The sequence below is a fragment of the Lepidochelys kempii genome, chromosome 3, assembly GCF_965140285.1.
Source record: "Lepidochelys kempii isolate rLepKem1 chromosome 3, rLepKem1.hap1, whole genome shotgun sequence".
Taxonomy (NCBI): Eukaryota; Metazoa; Chordata; order Testudines; family Cheloniidae; genus Lepidochelys; species Lepidochelys kempii.
In genome coordinates, this window is record NC_136382.1 from 72,070,085 (window position 1) to 72,096,603 (window position 26,519).

The window sequence follows — 26,519 nt, forward strand, 5'->3', positions numbered from 1 at the left end:
CTTTGTAGTAGGTGTTTGGGGAGTGGCTGGGGCTGGTTTGAAATTTGGTTTCACCTCTGTAATTTGTTGGCTGGAATAGCTGAGCCACTTTGGAGAAGATTGCACTGCAATCTGTTTTCATATAGGCTAGCAGTGATTTAACTGTCCTCTCTCCTGCAATCTCTGTGACATGTTGCTGGCCCACCACCTAACACAGCACTCAGTGATTACAGCTCTTAGTGGGAGCCTTATTGCTAGTGCAGGCTGGGCAGTCTCTTTCATGGGAAACACTGTCTCAGTGATTTTCTGCTGTAGCGATACATAAGAAAATGAAAGACTCAATTGAGTCTAATCAGCTCTGTCTTTAAACAATGGAGAGTCCAATAGCATCTAGGACTCTTAAGTAGAGCCAACACTACTAAGTAGGAACACCTATCTCCACCCTCTCTCCTATCACTGGGATTTGGAATCCATTATCCCTGCTTAATGAGTGCAGTTTACTTGAGGGTGACTCCCTCAACTAGGGCAGGACAAGCATAGCTCTGCCACCCCCCATTCACACAACAAGGACAACAACTTTTCATCACCCCTGCATCCAACACCAAAGTGACTTGCAATCCAGCACCAGCCAAAAGTGATCATTTGGGCAAAGCAGCTCCATCATGCTATGCACCTAGGCAGAGTGGGCATGTCTATGCAAACAAGGTCTGTTCCTGAAGTCTTTTCCCCCAGCTCATCACTAGATATCAGGGAGGTAGCTTGTTCAGAACCTGATTACACTCAGTTTGGGCAACAAATCACATCAGCTTCACTATGTATTTGGTAGTAAATTTCATTTTCTGCTCTGATAATTAACACATGATGCTGTTATTGTTTGGGTTCCCAGTAAGGCAAGAGAATGTTTTCACTGAACTGTAATAATAAAAAAATTCATTAAAATGTGACTGGTAGTTTATAAACTTGTTTTATATCTTTTTTCACAAATTATGTCTTTTGATCTGAGAGAAAAACTCTAGTAACCGATACTAAGTACAATGATTGTAAAAGAAAGAATCAATTTCCTAATTAGGTAGAACACTTTACAGCATTTGTGTGTCTTTTCAGTAGTTAGAAATGCACATTTTCCATGGATAATGTGATGTTTACACTGGATCTATTTTGTATTTTTCAGAATCATTCATTCTGAGCGTATTAGTAGTAAGTAGGCATTTCCATCTTGGCCTGGGAGGTTAGAAATTCTAAGTATAGGGCATTTTTTCCTAGAAGAGAAGCTGGAAAAGATGAAGAAGAGACATCATTTGGAGTATGAATCAGGAGACAAATTAGTAGCAGCAAAGTCTTGTGAAATGATGTTTTCCACAAATGCACTTTAATCTTCTATCTTTAAGAGGACACTTATTCATATTTCTTATTGTTCACAATAGATAAAGATGATTGTTTTCTAGAGAAAGAGGGGTTTCTCCATGAAAATGTCCATTGGTGTGTTACGCTGTATATCCTGTTTTCTGCCAAATTTTCTTTGTAAATCACTCAAAAAAATCATAAAGTTTCACATGGAAATGTGATAATTCATGTTAAGTGTATACATTTTCTTATTAAATAAACAATTTATTTGGCAATACAGCCCTTAATAGCTAATTAGATTTTCTAATAGCACTGAGTACCATCATGAGGATTATGTATGATAATTGTTCCATCAGCAAAATTAAAGGATAAAACATTGAGTACATTTTTTTTTGCATTTTATGCTTCGCTGACTAATTTTTCTCTTCCCTCAGAAAATACATAGACTACAAATTACGGTCAGGTGCTATCCCTAAAAGTGGCATATTTACCCTATCTATACTGGAAATATAAAAGGGTAAGTGCCAACACATCTGGTTTTAGTTATGGCACATTCCATTTAGTAAAGTAGACAAGACCTAACTCTTTTAAAGAATCACCACCCTGCCCTTTAAGTGGGAGGTGGGTTGTCTGGCTGGCCGAGAGAAGAGGGCAGTGCTTTCTGGCTTGGGGGAGGAGGGAAGACGTAAAACTTCTGGAAAAGCAGTCAGCGTGGGTTTAAAAAGGTCAGCCTGGGCCTAGACCCTCCCCTCATTCACTCAGAACAGGCTGGGCAGCACCCACCCTCCGTCCCTATTTAGGTCACAAATATGCCAGGTGATTAGCTATATCTGCTGCCTGTATTGCACTAGCCGCCCTGTTAAATGGGGCTGGGAAGGAATTTTTTCCTTACCATCATATTGGCCACGTGCAGGGGGGTTGAATTTCCAGCATTGCCACCTCTCATGATTTTATCACAAGTCTCATGATATCTGGTGCTTTCCTTTAAAGTCCTAGCTCCTGGAGTATGTGAGAATCTCATCTTTCATTTTGAAAAAATGTAAGTTTCATGTCCTCAGGGTTCCCAAGAAAAGCCTGAGAATGTGACCTGAGCGCACCCGAATCATTGAAAACAATGAAGTTAAATAATAACCTTTTTTTTTTAGTTTCATAGTTTTTAAACCACTCATGATTTAGGGGGACCTGGCTTATGATTTTTGAATGCTTGGAGTTGGGACTACTGAATTTCACACTTAATAATTCATACAAAATATGTGTGGGAAGATTTCTGCAGTAATTATCCTTCATATTACCTTCCTCTCACATATTTATTTCCTGTACAAGCCAGATCCACTCTGCAATATAATTCAGAGGAGCATTCAAATGTCAGGCTTTGTGATAACAGCTGCATGAAAATAAAGAAAACTTAGCCTATAAAATTTGAAAGAAAAAATATGTTTCTAAAGTTCTAGCCTCACGTGTTATGCCTACGCCATGGAACACATCCCTATTTTTTTTCCATTGTCAGCAGTCAGGGTGATTATGTTTATATATACAAATTATATAATGAAAAGCAGAAGAAAAAAAAGAGGGGGAAGAAGAGATGGATGGCATTACTTTGGTGCTCTCTGTAATTGCATCCAGATAGCCCATTCTCAGCCCATGCTATTCAGACATCTGAAATGTAGCTTTTTAGATGTGGAGATATGCTTATTATTCGCTTTTACTGAATACTTATTCAAATGATGTATAAACTTGGAGTGCGTTTTGATGATGTTTTGCCCCACCCTTAAATGAACCATCAGGAAGCCAGCCTTTGTTTCCCCATCACTGATTAAAGTTTCTGTTCAAGCTTTTAGATACACTATGATAAGTTATTTACAATAAAGTTTTGTTTTTTAACCAAAGATTAAAAACTAGTTAAATTGAGATGTTCACAGAATTTTTTTTCCAGTCACTTACTGACCAAGGCCCAGTTCTGCAAGTCATTGTATGCTGGCAGAGCAGCCTACCAATAGCATGTCACTTGCAGGACTGGACCCAGAGCCTGCTGTTTGGTGATACCCATGGTCACTTTGGCAAATCCAAATGAACGTAGACAAAGGATCAGACACAGTTGTTATAACTGTTTTATTTCTTCAAAAGGTAGAGTGAGAGAAAGGAAAATAAATACTATTATATTTTACAAACACACAATTACTGTACATACACATGTATAAATATTATTGTGGAATAATATAATTGGTATTTTACTATATAAACAAAAATGAGAGAAGCTATAAATCATTGTCATACATATACAAAATATTTTATACTCATTAGTATGATTTTACAATTCATAAAAATGTATACACACAAAATCAACTTTTTAAAGTTTCTCCTCTTGATGAGGTTATTTTAATTGTAAACTTCTGCCAATGCTTCTTAAATTTCCTCATTTAGTCAAAAGGGAGTTCTTTTACATTTGCTAGTTAAGGACTAGATTATGATGTACTATTCAAGAAAAATAAGTGTCTTATTCCACAGACGCTTCCATTGAAGTCAAGGGATTAAGCGTGACATTATTAAGTTATTACTGCTCAATAGTCCACGTATTAAACCCTCTAACATGCTTCAATTTTCTCTCATATTTTATAAGTCTTTTTTACCATAGTAGATGTTCTGGATTCTATTTGCCTGCAGTTTACAGTTCTGTAATTTAGAGGTTCATATTATCTAAATAACCAATTATAAATATTGTTGGTCACTGGAGTTTGGCACACCAGATTTCACATTCATTTGCAGCTGAAGAGCTGTTTTTCTTTGAAAAAACAACGAGGAGTCCTTGTGGCACTTTAGAGACTAACAAATGTAATTGGGCATAAGTTTTCGTGGGTTTATGCCCCAAAAAAATTTGTTATTCTCTAAAGTGTCACAAGGACTCCCCGTTGTTTTGCTGTTACAGACTAACATGGCTACTACTCTGAAACCCATTTTTTCTTTGATGGATGGAGACAACTTCTTTTCCATACATCTGTGGTCTCTATAACGTTGGGAGCTTCAGAGCAGTTCCTAACCCCAACAGTTTTGCAGAATGCTCAGGAAAAAGAGCTTCACTGAATACCACTGAGGCTGCTTAAATGAAATTGTCTTCACAACAGTGTCAGGGCAGCACACAGTGTGGACAATGCTTTGTAATGCAGAGAGGACTAAATTTCCTAGCCAGGCATTTAAGCATCTTTAGGGTGATAGGCAGATTACAAATGTAGAGCTTGATCCTGCATGAGGTGAAGATGAGGGTTGAGCGATAGGACACTGAGCCAGCGGTATGGCCACTAAAACTTGGTGTTGTGTTACTCATCATCCATAATGTGCCATGGACTCCGATGCCACCAATATGTAGATCTCACTCATATAAAGTATCCTTCTCTACTAATTCAGCTCCATTATCACCACAGTATCCAAAAGTCTGGCAAAGATCATAGAATCAAGAAAATGTAGGACTGGAAGGGATTCAAGAGATCATCTTGAGGCAGGACCACATATAGCTAGACCATCCCACAAGTGTTTTTGTAACCTGTTCTTAAAAACCTCCAATAATGGGGATTCTACAACTCCCCCAGTAACCTCTTGCTGTACTTAACTATCCTTATACTTAGAAAGCTTTCCCTAATTTCTAACCTAAATCTCCCTTGCTGTGTATTAAGCCCATTACTTATTGTTCAAACTTCAGTGGATCAATTGATCACCATATTCTTTATAAAAAGAAAAGGAGTATTTGTGGCACCTTAGAGACTAACCAATTTATTTGAGCATAAGCTTTCGCATACTGTGGAAAGTACAGAAGATCTTTTTATACACACAAACCATGAAAAAATGGGTGTTTACCACTACAAAAGGTTTCCTTTCCCCCCACACCCCACTCTCCTCTGTACTTTCCACAGTATGCATCCGATGAAGTGAGCTGTAGCTCACGAAAGCTTATGCTCAAATAAATTGGTTAGTCTCTAAGGTGCCACAAGTACTCCTTTTCTTTTTGCGAATACACACTAACACGGCTGTTACTCTGAAACCTGTCATATTCTTTATAACAGCACTTAACATATTTGAAGGCCATTATTAGGTTCCCCCTCAGTCTCCTTTTCTCAAGACTAAACATACCCTGTTTTTTCACCTTTTCTCACAGGTCAGGTTTTCTAAACCTTTCATCATTTGTGTTGCTCTCCTCTAGACTCTCTCCAGTTTGGCCACATCTTTCTTAAAGTATGGAACCCAAAATAGGCACCAAATCTTGGGATGATGCTGTGCTTCTCATTGCCCCTGGATACACAGATTGCCAGAGTAGTGAACAATGTCTTCTTAGTGCTATGAGTGATGAAGACATTATGTTCACATTTCAGATGGCAACAGTGTAACACAAACCCTAAACTTGGCTGTTCCTAGAGTTTCCCTGACAGGACATCTGTATGAGTTCCTATTCCCTTTGCTTCTAAAAGAGCCATTCCAACCCTTCTGATGTCCTACATGAAGTAAACAAGTTGCCACTACAACTCAGCAATAATTAACCTGCATCTTTAACCATGAAATAAACATCAGGATGACTCAAAGGAGCTCTGTCTTCCTATGCAGAGCCCTCAAGCTTATAGCTGATTACTGTATAAATAAAAATCTTTAGCATTCATCTAGCATTTTTCATCTTTAAAGCATTTTAAAAACATTCACTAACTAATCCTTATAAAACTCCTGAGAAACAGATTAAAAAGTATTATAACTCCTACAACAAAAGACTGATAATGTGATTTATCTGTGCATGTGATTTTTAATTGTGCATATGTTTGAGTTGACTTGTTAATCCATCTTACTTAGAATTGTAATCTACAATATTTCATGCAGAAGGTTAGGACAGTGCACTCCTTCTGAGCACTGGTGAACTCCGAGATGGATTGTGCCTCTGAGAAATCCATTCACTGAGCTCCCCTTGGGATGTTGCAACTCTGATTCAGAGCTGTGCCCAGGTCACACAATCTACGCTATGACAAGGCTGCTATATTCAATCTTGACAGATGTGAGTTTAACCAGATCCCCACCTTAACTCATTTTTAGAAGCCCCTGTTTGAATTTCCAGCTAGCTCAGTGACATGATGGTCAGTTTTTTGTTTTAGGCCCATTCTGCCTCATGAACATAATGGGTAATTCAGTCTGAAGAAGACCAAGTCTTCTGGACAAGCAGAGAAACCTCACTAGCTAAACTTGTCTGGCTTCAGGGATGTGTATGCAGTAGTTTCATCCCAATTCACAAAAGATTCTTCCAGGGCAAATACAGTGTATGCTGTTTTGGAACAAAGGTAACCAGAATCACATTATCTCATGTTACCATGGGAATGCTTTACATTATCTTCAGATAATATAGACGTATTCATGAGTCAGCTCTGAAAACCACATTCTGAAAAATAGGGAGATATAGCAGACTAGTATGCCTGATTTCTGAAAAAAATCATACAGCATCTACATATAAATAGCCTTAGCATGCCGGACAGAATTATCCTTGGTTTACCATAAAGAAGGCCAAACATTACCTGTTTAACGAATTGACACATTTTTTAAAGAAATAGTGTCCATGAAGGGAATTTACCTCCCAAACATACCACCAAAGTCACTTTCCCAGTCATGATACAACTCATATATGCTGTTACTTCATCTACTTTCCGCTATGGTTGATGCCTAATGAAACTTTATTAGTCTTCATTCAAAGCTTATTTCAACTGGCCACAGCATTGGTTTACATGACAATAGGGTCACCTGAAAAGTACTAAGTGGGGCACAGTCAATCCTAGGGGAGGGTGAGCTAATTTACTCTACAGGGACAGTATAAATAAAAACACACTGCAGAAGTGTTAGTCAAGCAATTGAGGGAGGCCATTGAATGGCCCCTCAGTCAGATACTTGATAGAAGCGACATGCTCTGCATACCCTATAATGGTGAGGAGAAATAGCTAGGGGTTTGTCTACACTACAAAATTAAGTCGACTTTATCTAATTTGATTTTGAGCCTCCAAATTAATGAAATCAATTGTGCATGACCACACCATGCTCATGTCTCTGTTCCAAGACAATGGGATCTGCTGGAAGCGGTGGCCAGCACATCCATGCAGCCTGCCTCTTCCTGCAGCTCCCATTGGCCAGGAACGGCGAACCACAGCTACTAGAAGCTGTGGGGGCCGTGCCTGTGGGTGGTCAATGTCAGCAAAATGTCTCACGACCCGCAATCAGATTACCTTAATGGGCTGCATGCGGCCCACGGACCACAGGTTGCCCACCACTGCTGTAGAACCTGGCACTATCATAGAGGAAAACTGTACTTTGAATTTACCTCAGGATTCCTTCTTCCCAAATTCAGATGGTCTGAGAGCACTGACACTCTCTTTCTCTCTTCTTTCCTTCAGCAAATAGGACAATCGAGTGTTAAAATAAAAGGAAATCACAGCTACCAGTAGCGGGTCAACTGATAAGCAGGGTTAAAATTGCCTTTGCTGAACTTTCATTGGTTCTTCACAAACCAACCAGCAAATGGGGTCAAAAGAGGGAGAGAGAGATTCATTGCTAGGTTCTAGTGCTGGGTACAGGGTAGAAGTTCTGTTTCATAAAGTACTTTGAGATTTTGAAATATGGTTTCATTTTGAATAAGAGCAAAACCAAATAATTTCAAAATTCTCTTCAAAGAAAAATTGCAAAGTTTAATTGCTGGTTGATCAATTTGTGATTCAATATTTGTTTCAATTTTGACATATTTTGTATCATGTTATTTATTATTATATTATATTACAATATAGTTATAATATCATACAAACTTTTAAAATTTCAAAACAAAACATTCAATATTGTATTCTGAAGATGTTGAATCTGGTCATTTCAACATTGTCAGACTTATTTTCCCCAGTTTTTCTCTTAAATTTGAAATTCTGGCAAAAGCAACCCCATTCTATGAAATGTTTTGATTTCACCTAAACTGCATATTCTGGCAGAATATGGTTTTGTCAAAGTTTCTCTGACCAGCTCTTTTAGGGCCTTTCCTTCCATATTACTAATTACTGCACATTTACCTCATTATTTAGAAATAATGAATAAGATATGGTTTATTGTTTACTATAGGCTTGATTAACCACATGTGATAGGAGACACTGAATACCTTTGTATAGTCAAGTTTTTGGATAATCAAAGGAATTTTTCAACATAATTTAGAGAAACTGGGGTACATGACCCTCTTTTGGATAAAAGGTAGTTTGAGAATTTAGGCTCAAACAACTGAGGTTATACTATATGGTCAGTTTAATATCATGATCACCTTAATAAATCTGGTTAAAGAGTCCTTCAAGCTGCTTTGCATGTTAATTTTTCTACACAAAAATAATTGCTAAATTTGGTGTTATTTAGCTTTAAAAAAACCTTCAAAGTATAGCTCTTTGCTTCTATGTAAATCCCTGATTTTCTTCAGATTAGCCTAGTGCTTCTTTATTCTCACATTGTTAAATTAATGTAATGGACATAATTGAAATAATTATGTACAGAAGAAAAATGGTAACAAAAAGGAAAAGAGCTATGTTCAAATATAGCAAATAAAAGGAAATACAAAAAGAAAACGTTTTCAAAGAGGGGAAGATCAACACTTCACAAAGGTTGCATATCATCTTGAGGCAAACAAGAGAGATTCAACCTGATATAATGAATAAATAATAATTATAACTTATAAATTAGGCACTAAAATAGTGCTCTATTTTTTCCCCTTAAACCTAAAAAGCATATTGCTTTGGATATTATTCACCAACACAACAGCATTTCTCTTTGCTGTCTGTGTTTTGTTTTTTAATTATTTGACCTTTTTTGGTCTGTAATGTGTTTAGATTCCAAATAGGTTTTTCAACTCTCATTTATTTTTAATGATGTTGCTGCTGGTATGGTTCTATCCCACATAATACTTTTAAATTTTTAATTTGAAAATTTAATTTGTCACTAAACTTCAGTTTTGTTGGGGATCTTTCTTCTGGGATGTGTGTGTTTGTGCCTTTTTGTCTACTCAGAGTATGTATACACACTTATCTTGTCTAGCTGTGTGATGGGTCCTCTTATTTCTGGATGTCTAGAAGGTAGTAAAGTAGGACCAGGATAGTTGTGCAAAATATGTTGTTTTTCACCTCACTTGAACAATTTCTTCTCTTTCACTTCATGCAAGACCTAGCTCATTTGAAATTTGAGCCTTAGTTTTAAAAGCTTACAATGAAACTCACTTGTAACTATTGAGTTTTTGGTGAAAACAGTTTCAAACTGCTAATTTTGCATGATTTTGTAGCATAGGTTCACTTGTAATTTTCATACACCTAAGCAAATCTTATAAAGGGGCTTGTTCAGAGTATTTTTACATTTCTGTATTAATAGCACCTATTATAAATTCTTTACCTTCTATAGAACTGAGGGTGAAGAGTTGTCCTCATTGAAATCAATGGGAGTTTTGCCCTTTACTTTAATGGGGCCACAATTTCACCTCCTATTCACATTTGCTGCAATAGTGTTCAGCCACTGCTGCTTCTCACTCTGGAGGGCAACATTTTAAGTCTTGTGTTTTTCCAATTATTAATTTACATTACAGTAGTACCATAATGCTTCATTTAAGACCAGGACCCATTGTGCTAGGCACAGTAAAAACAGAGGTAGATAGTGTTGGCCCTGAAGAGTTTGCAAACTGAAAAGATGAGTAACATACAAAGTATGAGCAAGAACAAGGCAGACACGTATATCTTCATACCTATTAATTCCCAGAGGCCCCTTTGAAAACCCTAGTCACGTTCATGTCCATATGCTTTTATTTTAGTTTTGTAATTACTTTAGGAAATATCTAGTCTTGAGTTTCCTCAGCTGCATGGCCCCTCAGCGTATGTCTGCAATGCAATAAAAAACCTTTGGCACCAAATCTGAAAGTCCGGGTCAATTGACTCGGGCTCATGGGGCAAAGCTGTGGGAGTAAAAATTGCACTGTAGACATTCAGGCTTGGGCTGGAGCATACCCCCTCATGAGGTCTCAGAACCTGAGCTCCAGCTCCGGCCCAAATGTCTACATTGTAGTTTTTAGTCCCTCAGCCTGCGCCCACAAGCCCAAGTCAGCTGATGTGGGTTAGCCATGTCCATGCCATGGGTCATATTGCAGTGTAGACATACCCCGAACCCGACCATTAAATGTTGTCTGATTGCCTCAGAAGTTTGGAAGAAAAAGTGGGTTTTGAGAGGGATAAAGGAGCAGGCTTATTGAACAGTTCAGGGAAGATATTCCAGGAAGAGTAAGTGGCATGAAAAGAGAAGGAGATGAACTTCTGGAAATGGTCATGGATTATTGCTGATGTTTATTATGTGGCTTTCTGTGTGAGCAGAAATCTTTCATAGAATTATATTTCCATACTTTATAATTGCCTGTTAATAGCATATATATGGGCCAAATGTAAGACAGATGTAAGAGGTTGCAGCCTGATTGACCTGGTTTTTTGACTGAATGGTATTTTCCTATGAAAAAAACAATGCACCAAAACTGAAACTGTTCTCAGGAAAGGGCCAGTTTCACAAAACTTTCTCAGGTCCAGGCTAGGGTGAGAAAGACAGAGACCCACCCTCCAGACTAGAGGGGAGAGATCTAGGTTCAAGTTGCTGCTCCCACTCAGGGAGATCAGGGACTTAAACCCCCATATTCCAGGTGATCACCAACTATCATTCTATTGGCTTGTCTGGTGTGTCGGTTGTTTTTTCTAATGTTTTTCATGGAAAAAACTTCAAAATGTTTCTGTTTCATCCCAATGTGGAACAGGAAATATATCCAAAATATTCACAAGACAGGAAAACCATTTCCCTTCCACATCTAGTAGCTACTGCCTCACGTGGCACTTCACATCAGTAAAATGCCATTAACAAAATAAATAACGTAATGCCTGGTTCCCGTTGTTAAAAGAAAGAGCAGTAAGGGTCAGTACACCCAAACAGATATATGATTTATACTGTGATTTTAACCTTGCCAAACTTGAACTATGGTGATTTCTTAAGGGAGTAAGTTCCAGAGGCATAGGCCTTCCACTGTGTGGCAATCAGTTAGGATCTGAGCATGTCAGCAAGACACACCAAACATCTGGGAAAGAATTCACTGTAGTAACTCAGAGCCCTCCCCATCTAGTGTCCCATCACTGGCCATTGGGGATATTTGCTACTAGCAGTCACAGCTCGTCTACACGCCATTGTAGGCAGTCACCTCATACTATCCGCTCCCTAAACTTATCTAGCTCAGTCTTGAAGCCATTTAGGAGTTTTGCCCCCACTGCTCTCCTTGGAAGGCTGTTCCAGAACTTCACTCCTCTAATGGTTAGAAACTTTTGTCTAACTTCAAGTCTAAACTTGTTGATTGCCAGTTTATATCCATTTTTTCTGATGCCAGCATGACACTAAACTTAAATAAGTCCTCTCAGTTCCTGGTATTTATCCTCTCTGATGTATTTATAGAGAGCAATCATAACTCCCCACAGCCTAAACAAGGCTAACCAAAAAACATAATAAAAGGTGTAGGGCCCAGGACGCACAGTTCTAACTAAGGTCAGAATTTGCTAATTGATTTTCTGCTCCACAGACACAAAACATTCTTTAACAAGTCACACAGACTCTTCACTCGGAACAAAATCACTCTCTAGATACATACCACCCCTTATGCACAAATTAAGCATAGTAAATATTCAAATAAACTGACCAAAACCTTGAAACTCTGCCGTAACAACTGGCAAATGTTAGCTGAGTCTAGCCCTGTGCATAAGTCAAAGAGGGAGATTGATTCTCCCAAGAACACTGGTGTCAGTAAAAAGCATCTCCAATGAGGTTAATAGAATTATACTAGTGTAAGCAAGAAGAGACTCAGACACCAAATGGCTCCTGACTGCAATCAATTGCCTGACTTCCTTGATTCACCCAAGAAGGTTAGCCAAAAAGTAAATTTACAGTCAAACTAGTCTCTTACATCAGTAGAAGAAACAGTTCTAGATGACAAAAAATATTGGATATTTCTAACATTTATCTCCCTGACAGCCTTTTAGCTTTCACACTGCTCTGATTCCTTTGATTGCATTGGCAAAATTAGTGATTTTAGTGAGAGGGGAGGAAGCGTTTTTTGTTTGTTTGTTTTTTAAACTTTAATTTTTTTTAATGGATTGATTGCATTTTTTATGTCTGTGCCAGAGGGAGGGCATTGTTGATCAGAGAAAACAGTATTTTGTCCTAGTTGATCATGGCTAAGCAGCTGATTCTAAGGGAGACTTTGATGATTAAAACAAAGCAGATACATATGCTGTATTAGCTGCAGTTTGCATAGTGAGAAACAGGATATAACCATGCTCCTTTTCTCATGTATTGGCCACATTCTGATGATAATTATATATGAATCAGAGTAAAGTATGCAAAATCATTGCAAGGGTGACTAATAGGAATAAGCAAAAAATCAGATAGAAAAGCATAAGAAAATATTTCTGATTTTGTTTGCTCAATCATCCTCAGACATGGTGACAGTATTTGTTTTTGTGTGGTTGCTTTAAAGTTCTTTTTGGAGTTTGCAGGATCCTTCCTGTTTTCACTATTTATTTCCTTTCCCACCCCCTCAGTGAACACATTATAAATAACTGATGAGAAGGTTGGAAACTTCAAGTATTCAAAAGTCACAAAATAAGCCTCAAAAAAAAAAAAAATCACAAGGCTGGCTAAAAAAAATGAGATTAAAATGCATTCTTTTTCTTTGCCTTTTGGTTTCTGGTCTTTGTGGTACAGTCAGGTCATGTTTTCAAGTTTTACTCTGCATCCATGAGGAACAGAAACTTACCTTTTAATGAAAAGGAGATTTTCACATAATCACTTGACTCCAGGAGCTGGTTATAAGAAAAAACACTAACAGTAGAACATCATAAAATTGTGAGTTGACAACACTGCTATGCCTTACTAAGGGCTACTCCTTAAATCATAATCTCACTCTAAATGATTTAGGGCACTTCTTTTATTATCATAATATTGTCACATAAGTGGTATGGGTGCCAAAGTTATTCAAGATTTCTCTGTTTCTCTTATCCATTCTATTCATGAAATGATGATCTCACCCTACAAGGGGAAACCCAAATTTCACAGGCAGAACTCTCTTAAAATGTGGTGCATAAAACAATGTCCTCTCTATTTATATGTAACCCTTCTGCCCGTCAGAGTTGGCAGCAACAAGGGCCGGGTTCAATATCTAGGGGTTCCATTCCAATAACACAATGCAAACCGGCTCAAGCCCCCACCCAGTGACCTGGGACAAATATATACCACCCCTGCTGGGCGCCTCCAAGAGGCAATACTTCCCCTCTCGCAAGCACATAGTCTGAGTGTAGCAAAAGTCTTTTAATAACAGAGAGAAACAATGTGGCATTATGTTGGGGAAACACCACCAACAGGATTCATAACACAACCCATGAGCAAAAACAACCCCACCCCAGGCAAATTGGGGCATGCCCTTTTCCCTTTGGTTCTTGAGTCCAGCAACCCCAAATCACCCGAAGTCCCAAAAGTCCAATGCCCCAAAAGTCTCTGTCCCTGGTCAGGGCAGCCCCAGAGTTCGAAAGTTTATCGGCGGAGCTTTACCTCCCAACCTGGGTGGAAATGGGACGGGGGTAAGAGGCACCTTACGTGATCTGAAGCTGACCGCCCCATAGCTCCATAGCGGCGCTCCACTCCGCCAGCCGCCCCACGAACTCCTTCGCTCAGCTGCGCTCCACTCCACCAGCCGCCCCACGAACTCCTTCGCTCAGCTGCGCCCCGCTCCGCCAGCCGCCCCATGAACTCCTTCGCTCAGCTCCACAGCCCACAAGCAGCTCCTGCCATCCACACACTGCTCCGCGTTGAACTGCTTCACCAGCCATCCCGCAAACTGCTCCACAATATATCTTCAGGCTCCCCTACTACTTAACACAACACTCAGTGATTTCAGCTCTTAGGTGAATTCAGCTTATAGTAGGGGAGCCCCAGTGCCGGTGCACTGTCAGCCCAAAGTGAGCTCAGCAGCCTATAACTAGACTTCTAATGAAATCAAAATTAGCTCTGATATTCCACGGTGGAGAGAGGAGGAAGTGCAATCAGCATGTAAGGCCCTCACCAAGGGGCCCATGCCACCAAGTATTACTACTTGTCCCCAGCCTCTCTCCATTCACACAGTTTTGGAACCCATGACCCTTGCCTAGCGAGTGCTACTTAGTTGATGGTGAATCCCTCCATCATAACAAAAGGCCACGTACAGTTCCAAGCACAGTTCCCATAATCAGGGTAATAACAATTTATTCTTCCTGCCCCAATAACAGAGACACTGGGGATCCCACAGCAGCCACAGTGACCATTTGGGCAGCTATGGTCTCATTCTAGGCGTGGTGGGTGTGCCTATGCAAATGAGATCGGCCCCTGAAGTTCTTTTCCACAACTTGCCACACCTCACCACCAGATGTCAGGGTGGAGCTCATCCTGACACTGCTTACATATACAAGTTACTGTGCTTAGTCATTTTGTGCTATAACTTATTACACATTAACAATTGCAAAGAAAGCTGTACTGCATGAAAACATATTGTTTGGCTTTGTAAATCAATAACAGCAACAGCAACTACGTTAGCTTATATAGCGTTTTATTATCGTGCTCATCCATCTCAAGGTGCTTTACAAAAGATGTGTAATAATGTAATTACAGACTGTGATTGGCAGCAAGGTTAAACAAAGAAGACCTTCAGTTTTGATTTAAGAACTGAAAGATCAGTACCCTTCTTTTCATCACTGGCCAAAAAATTCTAGAGAGACGGTGATGACTGGCTGAAGCAAGAGCTTTCCAGAGTGGCAGCTCCCAGTGTGGTTATCAGATGACCTCAGCTGATAGTGGGATGGGATGGGTTCATTTCAGAAATGTCTTGACATTGTTCTATGCCATGTCACCCCTACAATAACAAAAATAGGAATCAAAAGGCAAAAATAGTGTATCTTGGCCAAATATTATTAAAGTTACTGCAAGGCATAGTCTATATAAAAAGAGGGGGAGGGTTGGTGGGGCCAATACCTTTTAATGCAATAAACAAATATTTTTTACATTATTTTTGATCTTTGCATATTTTACAAGTATTTTTCAAAGATGTTTGAGTGTGAGAGGTAACAGTACACATGTATATTGATATATGTCCTCAAAGCACCTTACACACAAAAGAATTTTTAAATTCAATTGAGCTAATTATTCATCTATTAGTGGTATTAGAAGAATTAGTTTACAGGAAGGTTCTCCTTTCTTTCTTTGCCTCTCCAGTGTGTGGAGGCTGACATAAAGTTAAACATTTTGGATAGGGCTGTCAATTAATCTCAGTAAACTCAAGCAATTAACTCAAAACAAATTAACTTGATTAGACAAAATAGTGACAATTAACCATAGTTTTAATCACACTGTTAAACAATAATAGAGTGCCAATTTAAATTTAATATTTTGGATATTTTTCTACATTTTCAAATATATTGATTTCAATTACAGCATAGAATACAAAGTGTACAATGCTCACTTTAAATTACTGTTTTTTATTACAAATATTTGCAGTGTAAATAAGATAAAAGAAATAGTATTTTTCAGTCCACTTCATACAAATACTTCAGACTTCATACATTGTGCAACTCTTTATCATGAAAATGCAACTTATAAATGCAGGCTTTTTTTTTACATAACTGCACTCAAAAACAAAACAATGTAAAACTTTAGAGCTTACAAGTCCACTCAGTCCTTCTTCTTGTTCAGCCAATTGCTAAGACAAATACATTTGTTTACATTTACGGGAGATAATGGTGCCCGCTTCTTATTTATAATGTCACCTGAAAGTGAGAACAGGCAGTCATATGGCACTGTTGTAGCCGGCATTGCAAGGTATTTATATGCCAGATATGCTAAATATTCGTATGCCCCTTCATGCTTCAACTTTTTTACAGTGCAAATATTTGTATCAAAAATAATAATTAGGGCCATGGGGGGCAGGTGGAGCCCCCCATCGGGGAGGCTAGCCAACCCCTTCCTCCTGTGCCCCCCGGGTCAGAGTCCCAAGCCCCCCTGCAGCCAGAGCCCTAAGACCCTTCCTCCCCCAGTGGCTGGAACCCCGAGACCCCCACGGCCAGAGGAGTCCTGGGCCAGCTGCAGCTGCGCCACACCTGCCCTTCCCAGACTCCAAGCCTCCCTGCAGGAAAAGCATCTCTCTTTCAGAAGAAGAACTTGAGCTTTTGATATGCCGCATGCAGGTTCTGGGGCAGCTCAGGAGGCATTATCTGCTACTCAGCTTCCTGGGTTCATCAGTAATCTCTCTGGAGTCCAGGAACATCACTGATGAACCCAGGAAGCTGAATAGCACATACTGCCTCCTCAGCCATCCTGGAACCTGCATGGGGCATAATAAAGCAAAAACTTCCCCCCACCAAACCCACAAGCAGGCATCAGGCAGCAGTGCCAGGGGAGGCCTCTTATACCCGCTGCCCATGATTAGGGCTGTCAGTTAATCATAAGTAATGCATGCAATTAACTCAGAACAAATTAATATATATTTTTTAACGTGTGTTAATCTCATACCAGGGCGCCATGATCAGGAGAGCTCTGCTGCATGCCTCAGGGGCAGGGGTGTCCTAGCTCCCCACTGCCTGGTTCCATTGCTGCTCCCACCTCCTTTCCTGCCCCATGGAGCGACCCCGAGCCAAGCTGCTCTGGACCAGGAGACTGCCTACTGTCTGCTATGCAGAGCAGGAGCAGCGGGGCTGATGGCAGGGTGTCCCCCTCCCACCAACTCTGTTCCCTGTCACTGCTGAACTGGGGTCAGGGAACAGGGGGAGCCTGTCTGCTGCTGCCAATAGCAGCTGCTGCTGGCTGAAAAAAACATTCAGGCTCCTGAGTGCTCTCCTAAAAGAGACAGTGCTCCCCCCCCCAAGCCCCCTACACACACACACACACACTTTCACCCCCCAACAGCAAAAATATTTAAATAAATGGGTTTCAATTATTCTTTAACAGTGTGATTAAAACTGCGATTAATCATAAGTATTTTAAAAAAAGTTTGACAGCCCTGATTTTGGCATTTTTAGTTCTCTCAACTGAGGGGGAAATCTGACCATTTACCCAGGATGGTGCCATCTATCCTCAACTAGTTTAATTAGGTTTTCGAGAGGTAGAGACCTTCTTGCAAGAATGAATCAGGGCAGTAAGGGCAAAGCATTAATTACAGTTGGGAAACACTCCCTGTGTAAATTTATCAGTCTCCATAATAAGGAAGATTTTTGCCCTGGAGTAGTTAGTTTTTACACACACACACACATGCACACACACACACACTCCTTCAATTTAAATAAGGGAAAACAAGAAAGAACTAAAGTAAAGTCTCCATGACAGAACACAGAATGTGTCTCCTCTGTTATGGGCCATATCTGAACAAAACAAATAATTGCCAGCTGCCTCCAACAGATAGTCATCTCCCAGAAATATAAAAGTTTCAGCAAAAATAATCATGACAGTTACATAGCTACATATGCCATTGGTAGCTCTCTTGTATCACCAGGGGTTTTAGCTTTACTCACTCCATTCTGCTCTTAACACATTTTGAAACTATCCTGCTATAGATAATAAATTACCCTTTTTCTGATGTTTTCCCTCCTATAATAGCAGATCACCATTTCTAACTGTCTGGTATTTCACTGTGGAATATCATTTGAAGATAAACAGAATAATGGTCTCATTCCAAGTGTGCCACAGGCATATAGTACATTAATGTCAGTCTCTGTCAACCTACTTTTTCAATTATCAAATAAATAAATAATTAAACTCTTTTGGGACTCAATATTCCTTTCCCCAGTATAAAATGGAGAACTTTGTAAAGCAATGTGTTCCTTTGTGTTCCATAACTTTTTAGGTGACCCTCTAGCATCTTTCATTCTCTCCTGTCCAAAGACAGCTATCATTCATAAGTTTCTCCACAAACACTAATTTATAGTCACTGGTAATTACAACATCTAGATCTCGCTTTGAGTTAAACCAGGGGTGACCAACCTGAGCCTGAGAAGGAGCCAGAATTTACCAATGTACATTGCCAAAGAGCCACAGTAATACGTCAGAAGCCCCCCATCAGCTCTGCCCCGCTCCCCACTCCCAGCCCCTCCCACCCACTGGCAGCCCCTAACCCCTCACTCCCTGTACCTCCCAATCAGCTGTTTCATGGCATGCAGGAGGCTGGGGGCAGAGGGGAGAGCGAGGGCACGGCAGACTCAGGGGTGGGGGCGGGAAGGGGTGGAGTGGGGGCAGGGCCTGTGGCAGAGCCAGGGGTTGAGCAGTGAGTACCCCCCCGGCACATTGGAAAGTTGGCGCCTGTAGCTCCAGCCCCAGAGTCGGTGCCTACACAAGGAGCCGCATATTAACTTCTGAAAAGCCGCATGTGGCTCCGGGTTAAACAAAGCTCAGCTCCATTATAAGTGTCAAGGCATTCATATGCATAAAAGATTAGCCTTACAAAATGTGCTTTGGGCAATTTCTTTCTAAAACCAGTGGCATTGGAATCAGACCCCACATTAAAATAGTTAGTGAGCTCAAGCCAATATTTACCAAAAGTGGCCAGTGATTTTGTTTGCCCAATATGGGACACATGAAGAGGCCTAGTTATCAGAAACTGCTGAGCATTCACCCTATTAAAATCAGACTCATTTATGATGTTCTCCTATGGGGCACCCAAAATATTAAAATCTTACACTGAGAATTTTAAATATAGCTTGTATGGAACTATATTTGTGCCAGGCAATGCATGTCTTGTACTTTTATTTTCCATGGTGATCACCCAATAACTTCCTCAATCTCTTTCCTTGTATCCCAGTGTTTGGAAGAAGATTGAAAATAATGAAAAAAACCTGTGAAAGATGTTTGATCTTCTTTCAGATGAAGGTCTGTATAGGCAGCCTCAGCATTCACAAATGCTAACTTGTGCCAGTGCAGTAGTGATTTATCAGCACTGAACTTAACCTTAACAATTGTCCAGCATTGTTCTCTATACTAGTGATTACTTTAGCCTCATCACTCTCCAAGGCTATAACTTTGGACATATTATTATTCTTATTGGGTGGCCAGAAAAGTCTAAGCTATTGTCTGGCCAGTCCCAGAGATAATTTGCATGTTAGCCACAGAATGAGCTCTTGAAACAAGTGTCTGTAAGTCAATCAAGTGAACATAAATCAGAGGTTTTCTGTGTGTTCTTACAGTGGTACTTTCATCTGCAAGGATGCTAAATACAGGCTGCATCTTTTCATCAATTTAATTTCTAATAACATAGGTCAATGAGCCTAACGTATCATTAGCCATATTTTGGAGAATATGTGGTCTGTTTCCCAAGGGGTAATTTATCAATATTAGGACACTCTGTTTAAAAAGAAACCCCATTCACCATGCATGTTTAGCATGCAAAGATTTTCCTTTACAGGGCAACAGCTAGTTTTATGACACATAACAATGACAGTTAGTCTGTATTGGCCTTACACAGCAGGGAACAGCACAGTCTGCTCCTGCTGCACCTAGAAGCCCTTGCAAAATTGATTTCTTTACCAACCACAAAGGGTATCTGGGCCCTCTAGAACAGCAGTAGAACAGCATCCTTAAATCTACTATAATATTTTGTGGTAATTTAATGGAGTGAGGGGGTGGGAGACACAGACCCATGTCAGGTGATAGGGATATGAACTTTTCTAACCCCAGCACAGGTCATGCAACTGCAGCCAGAAAAGGGAGTCCCTCAGAAGGCCTATGGTTTTGGACTCCGGGGATTAGTTGGTCCTTATTTGGCAGCCCCCCCCCCCCCCCCCGAAGATCTAGTGGGGTGAAGGGGGAAGCCATTAAAAATGCCCTTCTCAAAAAGCCTAAGATAAGAATAGAGGGAAGCAGGGTGGGAAGCTCCTTCCTTCCTTGTCATACAATGAATGTATTGTGAGGTGACCTGGAGAGCTGGGCTGATTGGATTAGGGATGTGAAAGTCTGCAGCAGGGAAGTGAGGCCACAGTTTCAAGGAGCTAGGGGGCAGACTCTGCAACTGAGGAAATATAAGAATAATGTCTCACATATTTTCAGCTCTTTGGACATAGAAAAGAAAGAGCCTCCTCCTCACACCCTTGGCTTCCATTCTGGATCCACCTTTTCCTCCCAGTGGCCCCAAAAGTTTGGGAGGTAGGAAAGTGGGTTCTGATGTGTTTTTCAGTCTGAGCATGTGATTGGGCTGAATGCCTATCCCAGTGGTTCTCAACCAAGGGTACAGGACCCCCTGGGGTGCCACAAGCAGGTTTCAGGGAGGCTGCCAAGCAGAGCCAGCATTAGACTTGCTGAGGCCCAGGGTAGAAAGCCGAAGCCCCATAGCATGGGGCTGAAGCCCAGGGCCCTTAGCCCTGCTACCTGGGACTGAAGCAGAAGCCTGAGTAAGGTAGCGTCGTGGGAGCCCATGTGGCATGAGGCCCCAGGCAATTGCCCTGCTTGCTACCCCGTAACACCAGCCTGGCTTTTATATGCAGAAAAATGGCTATTGTGGCACTGGTGGGCCATTAATTATTTATTTGATAATGGCCTGGTTTATCCTGTCCTCAATAGAGCATTTAAGCCTGAGTTAGAATCCAAACCTCACTCCTTTTCTGCAGTTTAGTTTTACTGGTAACTAAAACAAGAGCAAAACCATCCTCCCTGAATTTGGCTGCTTTGTTGCCAGCTCTTAAGATTTACCTAGAGCCCCAGCTCCTGGAAACAAGTGATTACATGAGAATCTCAGCATTTTTTTTTAAGTAAGTTTCTATGGTTCACGGTTGTGGAGAAAAGCCTGAAAACATAATGCAGGTGCACCCTAAAGGTGTCAGAAAAGAGAGGTCAAATAAAAAGAACCCCAAATATATTTATTTATTTAAAATCTTATAATTCTGGGGGGTCTGTGAGGGTCACCTGGCCCACCTCCTCCAACCCAGGCCCCAAGTCCCATGATTCTTGAATGTTTGGAGTTGACAGTATTGCTGCCCCTATGATTTCCCACCAGAACCTCCCCTGGCCAGCTCCCTATTTTCCTCAGCCGCAGCCACCTGCTTTATAACCAGGGTGGAGTTAACAAACTGCACTGCCATAATGGGTCAGCAGAATATCTGTAGCTTTAAGCACAGTTCTAGCAAGAAGAGTTAACAGAAGACAGCTGTGCCCCATGGTCCATCTGTAAACAGTACTTTTATATTGCGATACCATGTGTGGCACATACGATGATTCCAGAAAATTAAAACATGAATGACAGTAGTTGCCAAATAGTCACTATTCTCAAGAAAACTGTCACCCAGCCTACGGTGCCCAAACACCTGCAGCCTGTAGGCAGTTTGGCTTTATCCCAGAAATTTAAGTGCCATATTTATAATAATATTTTGGCATCACAACTGCTTGCAGAACAGTAGCTCCCTAAGGAGAATACAGAACAAAACCATTTATCTAGTGCTATAAGCACTCAGTGCACTGAAGCAGAGCTTAATTGGTTAAAGTAATATAACGTGGTAGGCCTGAGTACTACAACTCTCTCCACACAGCAGACTCCAGCAGATAAACACAGTTCCATGCTTTATTGCTCTGTCTTACCCCATCTTTTCCTCAGTTTTTCTATTTATTTCCCTAGTTTTTAGTATTCTCTTCATTCTTTTTTTTTTCACAACCTTTTCCCCTTATTTTTCCCCTCTTTTCATGTCCATCTTGTTTATTACTTATCCTTTATTATTTTTTTCACATTTATTTGCTCTTTGACATTGGTTGGCAAATTATCTCGATGAATATCTCTTGATTTGTACATTGGGAACAACTCACTGTGAATACTCAATAACTGAAATTTGAACAACATTGTTTAACTTTCATTGAACATGTTATATTTTTGTTGAAGGACTGATTGAATGTGTAACTCTTAGTTTCATGTCTTTGTTTAGTTTCCATTACTTGATTAAAATCAACTCTTTCAATGAACTTTCCTGCTAGTAAACTAATTTGCAAAAATTCTAACAGAAAGAGAACATGGAGAGGGTATCAATAAAGTAGAAGGGAATTTGTTCACAAATTAGAACAAATATTCATGGATAACATTTTGTAGCATTCACCCAGCTTAAGTTCCAACCATCAGAAAGACACTATCTAGACTGAAAAAGTCTGAGAAAAAATGTAGATATTACCAAATATAATGGTCCTTTAGAAACATAGCAACTTGCTCATGGCAAGCAGAACTTGAAAGAAGGCAACATAATAAATATTATTTATATATTACACACAGTAATCACTCTATACATAGTTTCATTTCAGACTCTTCAATTAGAGTCTAAAACTTAAAAGATGTTACTAGCACATCCTGAGGCATTTCTAAATTTAGGATAATAAATGTTAAAAGAACCCAAGGTTATTAGAAAGAGTCATTTAAATAACATTAATCCACGGCTTAAAAGTCATCAGAGAGATTCTGAATTCAACTAATCCCTAGCCAGTTCTTAGTGCTTAGTATGTTGTATCTTGGTTCTGTGCAGCACACATCATCTAAAACTCCTGCTTATGAGAAAGAGCAACTATCACCATATGTACAGCAATAAGAACATCTGGAAATACAAGTGAAGCAGAGAAAGTCTTTTCCTTTCTCCTGGCACCAAAAAAACAAAACAAAAAAAAAACCTGTTGGAAAGTTTACAGATATATAAGTCGGGGGAACCATGATCTGTAGGAAATTAAATTAGACAGCTGGCACTGACCAAGTGACTGATCCCAGTGACTGTAGTGGCAGGTCACTGAAGTAAATGAGAAGCTATTCTCAATGGTCTTTCCCTCATTAAATAAGGTTCTGAATGAATACATTTCCTTTGCCATCAGCTGTCACTATGAAATGAGGATGAAGCTTAATTTTTTTTTTAAAAGAAGGTGACGCAATCGGCCTTGGTCATTTTCAGATCATACAATCTGGGGAACATAGCATCAGTCTTAATGATTTCTTACATTGCACCCATTATATTATGAGATTCCTTGTCTGACAAGAAAAAATAGACAGTCTAATTTTCTCTTCTTTTGAATCCAGATCCAATTTGTATTGAAAAAAAGAGTTTGGAAGGCTGACTAAAATACTGTGGGCAAGATCCTCAGCTAGTGTAAATAATCACAGCTCCACTGAAGACAATGAAGCTATACTGATTTACCCCAGCTGAGGATTTGACCATGTACATATAAATAGGTAGCAACTTCACGGCATAGTCTCTCTCTGGAAACACAGAATGAAGTGCTCACAATCACTTTTGGTGTTTTAGAAGTATTGCCAGTTTGCAGAAATGATCATGCAAATCTCTATTTGCATGCCCAAACTGAGTGTGAATGGGGTTTGCACATGAGTATTTCATCAATTACATGCAAGTGAAACTGATCAAAGGCTGCAAATGAATATTTTTGTGTGGACAAAATTTGGAAGCAAGATAGAAACACTGAAAAATTTGTGCAATAAAAAACTGAACACTACAGGTGATGTGGTAAAATATGAAACCTGTCTTTCATCTCTCAATGCATAGGCCAAACAATGTTTTACATTCTCACAGAAAATTAATTGGTTGGTTTCATCCAATATAGAGGTGATGTTTTTCCACATCTGAAAACCATCCCACTATTTTTCTTGATCTGAAGTCTTTGCTCATGATGATGCCCAAGCTGGAACAGCAGTAAGTGTTGAAGTCCATGACTGTATTGACACAGCTATAAGAGGGAATCTTAGGACCTGCTTTACACATCTATATATATATCAGGAGTAACTTCATTGAAGCAAATGGAATTTCAGTGGCATAAAACTGTAATAGAATCATACTCTTAGCCTGAAGTAATATCTGTACTAATACCTTAGCATTACAGCCTTTGCTGTATCTTAGCCACATCTCACAACCTGAGCAGTTTTGAGCAAGTACCTGGATGTTAATGTTTCAATAGGTGGCATCCTTTCCACTGAGTGAATGCAGAACAAGCTCCTAGAATGCTGATGGGGTAATCTTTTTGTTGGAAGTAATTTATTTTGGATGAGACCTACAACTACAATCCTGTCTTCTTGAAAGCACAAAAGATATGTATGGTATTATGGCATGTATTTAATGAAGATGATCACTGTGAAGTATTGGCAAAATTAAATATATTATTAGCCTATGTCACTGCTGTTTCCTTTGGATACATTATTCACTTTCTGTTCTAAGTATAGGAAGATATGAATGGCAATACCAGATAAGAACAGTGGTCCATCTAATCTAATATCCTGCCTCCAACAGTGGTCAATATCAGATGGTACAAGAAACTCTGTAGTGCACACTTTATGGAATGATCTGGCTACAGCTGACATTTCATTCTGACCCCTGTGAGATAGATAATGGCTAGCTTATTCCCTGGTGCATGAAAATGTATATATCTCTTTTTTAAAAAACTCCTAAAAATGTAACTGTGCATATTCTCATTATCCATACAAATGTCTAATCCTTTTCTGAATCATATCAATATCGTAGCCTCCATGATATTTTATGATAATTCCATACCTTGTGGAATTCCACAGGTTTTTTACAAACAGAGTAAAATGCATTTCCTTGTGTCAGTTCTAAATCAGTCACCTTTTAATATTCTTGAATATCCCCCTTGTTCTTGTCTTATGAGAAAGTTCAAATAGAAACACCTGATTTACCTTCACTGAAGTATTAATTATTCTGTGTACTTTTACCGTGTTCCAATTTACTCATCTCTTCTTTAAACTATACAGTCCCCGTCTTTTCAGTCTCTTCATCTGTGTTTCCATTTCTGCTATATCTTCTTTGGGATACGGTGACCAGAACTGTGCACAATTCCAGGTGAGTGTGCACTATCAGTTTCTACAATGGCTTCTGGCTATTTCCAGTATTATGTCCTCCTGCTGCCTTTATATCTCCTAACATTTATTTGCTTTTTTTATCATTGGTGCACATTAAGCAGAGGTTTTATTGGTTTTATTGAGCTTTCCACATTCTTTCTAATGAGAGACTATAGTTAACCTAAAGGACAGCACTATGTTTGAACAGTTCAAATAATTCCTTCTAAGGTACATTACCTTGCATTTGCTAACACTGCATTTCATCTGCCAGCACACTGCCCATTCCTTCAGCTTTGCTAGACCCCTCTGAAATTCCTCACAGTTTTTTCTAGTCTTGACTAACCTAAACTATCCTGGAACTGCCTTCAGATATGAAGACTAGCTGCAATTTAAGCAGGGAGACCTGTCAAATAACCAATCATGGTGGTACTGCTGCCCCTATAAAATATCACAAAAGCTCAAAGGCAGTACTAGACATGGCAAATGTAGCCCTCCATTAAATAAGCCAGCAGCCAATCCTAATCACAGTGGCAGGCAATTGTGCTGCCAGAAGGAATTCTGGAAAGGAGGATGAACCCCAAAGAGTCAATGGCATTTGCTCATAGAAGAGTGTTGGGAGCCTCACTATGAAACTCTATCCCTGGGTGAATCACCACCAGACATTGAAATTCATAATTAAATCAGCAAAGAATTCTCATGCTCTGACTAGCAATCAGTGTTGCCTTGTACCTAGGCAGGACAATGTAAAATGGATGACTGGGTGCAATAATGTGGGTGCAAACGACAACTGGAAAACTGAAAACAAATGTGAAAAAATGAAAATTGCAACATGGAAAGTAAGAACACTATATCAAGCAGAGAAACTTCAAAAAGTGTTAGAAGAAGCTGAGCTTTAGAGATTTGATGCCCTCAGAATTAACGAAGTGAGATGGATAGCTAGTGGACATATACAATTACAGAACAGATATGACCTGATTTATTCAGGTGGACAGAGGCACAAAGAAGAAACAATATTAAAGAAAAACCCTAGCCAACAGTATATTGGGAATTTGGCCAGTATCTGATAGGAAAATGTTGATTGGGTGACATAGCCGGAGACTATTAATTAGAATTTAGGAATGAAAGAAGAGACAGACTGTTTGAATTTGCAAGCAGAAACAATGTAGTGACCTGTAATACATGGTTTCAGCATCACACAAGAAGATTATATAGATACTGCAGTCCTGAGGGCAAACTGGGACACACTAGCAGGAATCAAATAGATTAGGTTTTATTATCAACAAGATTTCAT

At 39.6% G+C, this 26,519-nt stretch overlaps 1 long non-coding RNA gene across 1 annotated transcript in view; it reads right to left on the reverse strand.

Moving 5' to 3' along the window:
* Positions 1-14,999: 14,999 nt before the first annotated feature.
* The window catches only part of LOC144930376 (uncharacterized), a 37,767-nt gene continuing 26,247 nt past the window's right edge, over positions 15,000-26,519 (reverse strand). The window contains exon 3 of the long non-coding RNA XR_013635503.1: positions 15,000-15,289. This is a non-coding gene — a long non-coding RNA (uncharacterized LOC144930376). The remainder of the gene's footprint in view (positions 15,290-26,519) is intronic.